Genomic DNA, 6,822 nt, shown 5'->3' with positions numbered 1-6,822 from the left:
CCTCATCAGTGTGTGGTCTGTGCCATAGGCACCTCCACGGTACCACAGATGTACCATAGCAATGTCAACTGAGCCCAAGCCATCATATGTAAGGATTTTGAGGTCCCATAGATAAGGATTTTTTTTAATCTAGTGGGCAGTTTACAGTCAGTGCTTAATGAAGGGTTCTCTTGCTCACCTATTTTTGGGGCATTCCACATACACAAAAAAGAAAATTAAAAAAACTGTTCTATCAATCCTCTTTGAAAAAGTTCTACAACCACCTGCTCATCTCAGTAGAGGAGCAAAGCTTAGGGACAGGGCAGGCATTACCCACTTTAATCCATCACAGAAAACCAACAAAAAGCAGGGAGGCATAGAAGGGAGACAAAGAAGTGGAAGCAGGAAAACAGAATGAGTTATTTGCATTACAGCACTATCTAACAGCAGCAACAAAGTTCAGGCATACGTTTTGCTGACGTATAGGACATTAAACAAGCCTCTTGTTGCGTCGTAGCTTATTTAGGTTTCAAACATCTGTAGAAACCCACCGGAAGAAATGGGAAAAAGAGAAGGCCAAAGTTTTTTTTTACTACCTAGATCCAACTAGGGAGGCAACAAGCTTGTCCTAGCTTTCTGAATAATCAGAAGAACAGATTTAAAGGAACAGATAGGTCTGGTTTTACACACCAGTTCCTGAACCTTGTTCCACGAGGGTGATGTGAAATGAAGACAAATCCACTCTGCTCTGATTTATAACCTGTGCTTCAGCCAGACGTGTCAAAGAAATTTTAAACTAGGTAAGACAGTCCTGGCTTTGATTCAAAGAACCAACAAAACTTTCATTCATTGAGTGTAAAACTTAATTTTTTTTTAAACTTCTATTTCCCAATGGCAGTAAAAGCAGTTTTATTGATTCTTCTGTTTAACAAGTTGTTCTAACTTCAATTTACTCTTATCTTCAATATTTAGTAGCTATATTGAACCGTGCGCTTGAGGACTGCAAATATCTTTAAAGAACTAGCTTCCTCCACCTGCTGACCCCAACCACCACAACCACCAACAAAGCTACAGAAACCAGACTGTACCAAGAGTCAGTGAGAAAGAACACAATTCCCTTAAGACTTTGTGAATTCTGGGACAGCTCACTAACACTGGAGTCTATAGCAGAGAGTGTCAAAAGTCTTATCTTCATCTGCTGATACACTGAAATTGAAAAAACTGGTGCTTGCCCAACACATCTAAAACCAACAAAGAAATCTTTTATCTTATTGACGATGATAAGAAATACACTAAAAGGCAGTATTACAAAATGGTAATGTTTCCAAACCAGAACACAGTTAGCATCTAAGATGACAAGCACATTCTCAGTTGCTGACAAAATACCTAAATAAATTTTTTTTTCATGTATTGCCCTGCTAGCTTGTCACCCCTTTGACTTCTAGTTAGGGTAGCACAGCCATTTCAAACAGAAGCTTTGATTTACAACAGCTTCACTAAATATTCAAAATGCGTATCTCCACTAGCACGTGAGAGCATTCCAATTTCAACTAATGATACCCTTGCAAACAAGTAGAAGGGTCTGTAGTTTCCTATTATTGTTCCCCAGTAAAGTTGGAAAAGAACAGCTATCCTAGCAAATTCACTTAGAAAAGCCAGGACAAACCTTAGTGTGAGCTGTCACTTCAAACCTTTTGTAAATGGGTCAAGCCCTCTGTTTTTCAGAGAAGTTGCCTTTATCACCCCAATGGTAACTTTTCTAGCTAAGTTGTTTTCTTTAATGAAGAGCCAGAAGTGAACAAAGAACCCACCCTGCAAATTTTTTCCCATATTAAAGGGAAAAATCAAGCTGTTAGCCAAGAAGCAGGGGATATTCCAAGGTAAGTCTATCACCTGTAATCCCATCCCTGAGTATTAGATGCCTCTGAGCCACTGGAGAGAAAAGCTGGATGGGCAGGACTGCTCAGAGGTTGCTGTTGCATGTGCAGCTTCAAACCCCTAAGACTCCACACACAAGAGCCACTTGCACACCTTGCAAGCGCAGAGCTCCGAGCTGCACATCTGCAGCCATGTGTTTCCCAGTCCCTCTCTTTGCTCCTTCAAAGCACCATTCCCCAGTTATATGGCCACTCTTCACACCTGGCCAGAAAATAAAGACCCTTGCTCCTGACTGAGCAGGGGCCATGCATACTTGTCAGAAGAACTTTTCAGCCTCTGCAAATTATCTGAAATTTACAGCATTTCTGTTGCAAATTCAGTCCATGTTAAGTTAATGAAGCTGACCGTTTACTGCTGCAGACTCCTACTTCTTGAGCAGAATGAGGCAAAAGGTGCTGTGACTGCTCTCCTGAGCTCCTCCCTTCTCCTTGAAACTCTATTACAGTCCTGCTATTACTGATGGGAAACTTTATCCCACACAAGTGGTCACCAAAATAGCTGCATATTTTTAAACCGCAATTCCTTTGAAGCACTGCCTATGAAAATACTCCAAGATGAATGTTTCTCAGTACTTTGGGGTTTCAGGTCGGGTCACTTTGTGGGACTAGAGCAGTTGGCAAGGTCTCATGAGTGATTTGTAATTATTTATGAAAAACTAAATTAGACAAGGATATAAATCTTGATAAGCATGGCAGTCATGCCATGATACAAAGAGGAGAAAACATATGTACTGCTTCTCAACATTTGACATGATTAAAAAATTGAGGGAGAAAACATCCCCTCATGAAAGGAAGGAAACTAGGCATTTAGTTGATACTCTTAAAAAAAAATGAAAATAATAACCTGCTGTGTTTGAGGATTCAAGAAATTCATCTAAGAATGTATCACAAATTATTAATGTATTTACCTCTTTTCCCTGTCTTTTTGTGGTTTTTGTTTGGGTTTTTTTTTAATGTAAACTAGCACGGTAGTTAGGAAAACAGAGATTTGCCAGGACTAGTATAGTGACAGCAGCTACTGATTTGTGTTTCCCTGGCATCCCTAGGGTGGTACAAACTGTCTGCAGGTGCATGTATACACATAAATACGGCAAAAATTGCCTACATATTTTCCAAATGTCACTAGATGAAGTCCTATAAAGGCAAACAAATCAGAATGGGCATAGGAGAAAAAGGACATTTATGACATTTTATTTGCGCATATGCATACATGTCTAACTGAAGTACTCTTTAACTTATCACTTACTCTGTAGCCATTTTCTCAAGGATTCATAGGGAGAATAGGCCTAAAGGCAAGACCTGAAGCAGAAGAGGACACTGACTTTACATCTGAGATGCAAGAAGGCATTCTTTTCACGAGTCAAGGAGCAGAAAAACAGGGAGTGAGAGATGAAGACATGCACTTGGCAAGCTGAGGAAACAACACGGTGAAAAGACTTGTAGCTACCAACCAATTTCATGCAGGCACACAGTAACTACTACATGTATGGTAGCTCTTTCTCCCAGCTGAAAAGCAAAGGCATCAAATGTCCTGGTTCAATCCAGCCCGTGTCCTTTATAGGGGCCAGCCACTAGATGGTGACCCTGTCCCAAATCTTACCTTCCCCTGATGAGAGGGCAGCGGTACAGACCCAGGCTAACACCACCAATCCCAGCTGCTTGCTCAACTGCACCATGAGAACCAGATGCTTTCATGCAAGTGGGCTGGTTGTCATCCATAAACAGCATTTTAAATGGAGGCACACCCTTCAGAGACCAGGATTTGCTCCAAACCCATTTTCCCTCGTGACCAATTACCATGAACAGCTCAGGAGGGTAACAACTGCTACACTTCTTATTATTGCTTCAAGGATTTATTTTACTGGTGTGCAATATGAGTATTTTCAAGTGAGAGCTTTGGCTGAGATGCATTCTCACTGCTTTTAAGTGAGTGAAGGATGTGGAGGACTCATGTTGTTTACTAATGGAGACACACGGGACAAGTTATTCTCCCGGGCCATTCTCTGACATTCAAATAGTGGCTAAATAAAATATATAGGGAGCAGCAACGTGACTGGGAGGCTGAAGAAAAGCTCCTTCTGCCCTGAGGCCACTGGCTACACCAACATTTAAAAACGCTGCTTTAACACCAGACACGTGACATGCCAAGGAGGATGGTGGCCATTTTATTCATCCAAAGACTATACAAGGGCTCACTTCCAAGAGCAATTTACTGAGACCTTTTTACCAGCCTTACTAGCAGCTCTCTCATTTGATCTGCCTCACAGGAATTCTCTTCTGTGCTGGTACATGCCGGAGGGCTCACATCACACAGGGTTAAGGCAGCTGGTATGGTTAAGACTCCTGAGTATACCTAGCACACTACTGAAATATTAATGCCGATTATGGGGGTGTCTCCTAATGTGGTCAAGGCAGGATGCATTTACACACAGATTTTCTAGTACTGGTGCTGCTGGTGCTGCTAAGATGGAATTGCTGTCTCCCTTGCTCACTCACTCGCTCTCACAAGATGCATTCCTTTTCCCACTCCCCTGGCTGATCTGTTAGCAATTACTACCGACACTCTTGGCTGCCCTAAAACCAGAGGACCATAACTAAAGGTGGATTGTGTCCTTTGAACTGGAAGTATGGCTCAACTGTATGCAGCCTCTTGGGAGGCTCTATTAAACTGTCTGGCGGCTGCAGGCTTCTATGAGCAGCAAGTAGCTGGTGCCTGCTTTAGTAGGGGGAAGAGATAGAAGCCCTTCACCCATTCCTCCACTTCCACAGCAAAGCAGATTGGAGAGGGAAATACAGATTACAGCAGGGGATTTATGAAGAGGGAAAAAACCAGAAGCCTCCAGTCTGTTAGATGATCTGTTAGTACTGAAAGTCACCTCCTCCATAGCCAAAATAGAATTCTTTTACAAATCAGTGTTGAATTTGAAGGCTTCTTGCAAAGCACAAGAAGGCTGAAAAAACACCATAGAGGAGCTTTCTTTTGCCTCATTCCATCATGACCTTCAACCAAAGCCAAAAAAGGCAAAACAAACCTCTTTTGCTTTGTCTTTGAAGAAGTCAAATCCAGCTGTGCTGGTACACAGGATCACCAAAGAACTTCATCAAGGAAGCAAAAAAAAGGTAGTGAAGTAAGAGGTTCACTGCTGGATGCCTTCCTTTTATACCCTGACCAACAAACTAGTTCCCATTACTGGCAGTCCAAATCTTGACTTCTTGCCTTTTCAAAGTGCTCCAAGGAATACTAACTGAGAAAGAGCACCTTCTCAACACCATTCACCTCTGCCAGTCAGTTGCCACATAAATACCACATTGTGAAGGACTTGTGTTTACATCAGCAAGTGTGTTGGTAGCTAACAATAAAAGTCTAAGTAAAAACAGGAAAGCGAGACACGGATAACTTTCCTTCCCATGTTCTAACCAGAATTATGACATTTACTGTTGGCCTTTGTTGTACAGATCCAAAAAAACTTTCCCTGTCTGTGGCATGGCAAGCCTTTTTGAAGGCCACCCAAAAAAAAGTGGAAGGCAATTGAATGGGTTTGCCCAGGCCTAAGCTCTGTATAAAACAACTGATCACAATTACACTCGCTAAATATTAACCACATTTCCCATCCCTGCAGATTTCCTTGCCACTGACAGTCGGCACAACATGCTCTGCTGCTTGATTTCTAACACTGCAAAATAAGGAGTGATACAAATTTTTCATACAAGGCTTTGATTGTGTCACACCTTTCATCACCTCGCAAAGTATAAACTGCTCTAGAAGGGCTTTACTTGGGAGAAAGTTAATCCTCCCAACAAGACCACAAATTAAAGAAACAAGGTTGCATAAAACAAGCAAGCGTAACTTGGTTAGTGCTTGTCATTTCACCTGTAGCTTATTAACTGGACACAACCTTTCTGATGGCAGTAGTATCAAGCATTTTTCTCCCTCCTGATATGGTGCACCTCACCCTACGGAAGTTAAAGTACCCTTTGAAATACATTAGAATCAGAGAGAAACAAGAGATCTCTGTTAGACAAAAACCTGCAAATTCTCTCCTGGACATTTCTTTCAGGTTCCTCCTATATGCAACTTGGTTAACGACTCTTCAACTGCCCAGCACTGCCCCTGCATTTAACTCCCGATGTTAGCTTCCTTACTTCCCCATCATACACACTGCTGGGGACATAGAGGGAAGACTGAATGGAGAAGGAAGAATGGATGGATCTAAAATGCATTTATATCCATTTAGAATATCCCAGTAGAACCTCTCGGATCCATATGTAGATGTTAGTACGTGTAAAAACTAGCTTCAGGAAATACCTCATGAAAAACACAAAGCTAAAGGAAGAAAAGAAGAAAAAAACCCACTGCCTGTTGTTATCAGCTATTACACCTACTAAACTCAGTGAAGCCAGGTAGACATAAGAGATTAGCTAGATCAAGCACAGAGTTGAGTTCCTGGAGTTACATGCATTGCTGGGTTAGTCTCACAGCTTGCATCAATGAAACATTCTAGGTTTGCTATAGATCTAAGCAGAGACACTGCAAACTACATAATGAGCATGGCTACAGCATTGAGAACCCTCTGGTAAAATAAAAAGAGAAAACAGTGTCATTCCTGCCAACTAGACATTTCTCTCTCTCCCTTTTGGAGGGCTTTTTTTTCTTTTTAACTTTCCTCCTATATCTTTTAATTAGTCACTGGAAACTGAATTCAGGCTAAAGGCAAAAAGCAGTAGGCAAGAATCAGAGAAAAGGAAGGAAAAATTATAGAAGTGGAGGGAGGGGAAGGGAGTGCCTCATGTACAGAGCACAGCAAAGGCATCTCGCATCTCTCTCCAAGGAGTATTTTCAGCAGAGTGCATTTTGCCTCATTCTGTGTCTCTGACAACTGCCAAAGGCAGAAATGCTTTAAGCCAA

At 41.7% G+C, this 6,822-nt stretch overlaps 1 protein-coding gene across 2 annotated transcripts in view; it reads left to right on the top strand.

The window, feature by feature from the left end:
- Positions 1–6,822, top strand: part of SYN3 (synapsin III) — a 190,346-nt gene that overhangs the window by 75,417 nt on the left and 108,107 nt on the right. The window lies entirely within an intron of this gene.

Source organism: Corvus brachyrhynchos, unplaced genomic scaffold (assembly GCF_000691975.1).
Source record: "Corvus brachyrhynchos isolate BGI_N302 unplaced genomic scaffold, ASM69197v1 scaffold56, whole genome shotgun sequence".
Lineage (NCBI taxonomy): Eukaryota > Metazoa > Chordata > Aves > Passeriformes > Corvidae > Corvus > Corvus brachyrhynchos.
This window is presented reverse-complemented; position numbering and strand designations above follow the sequence as displayed.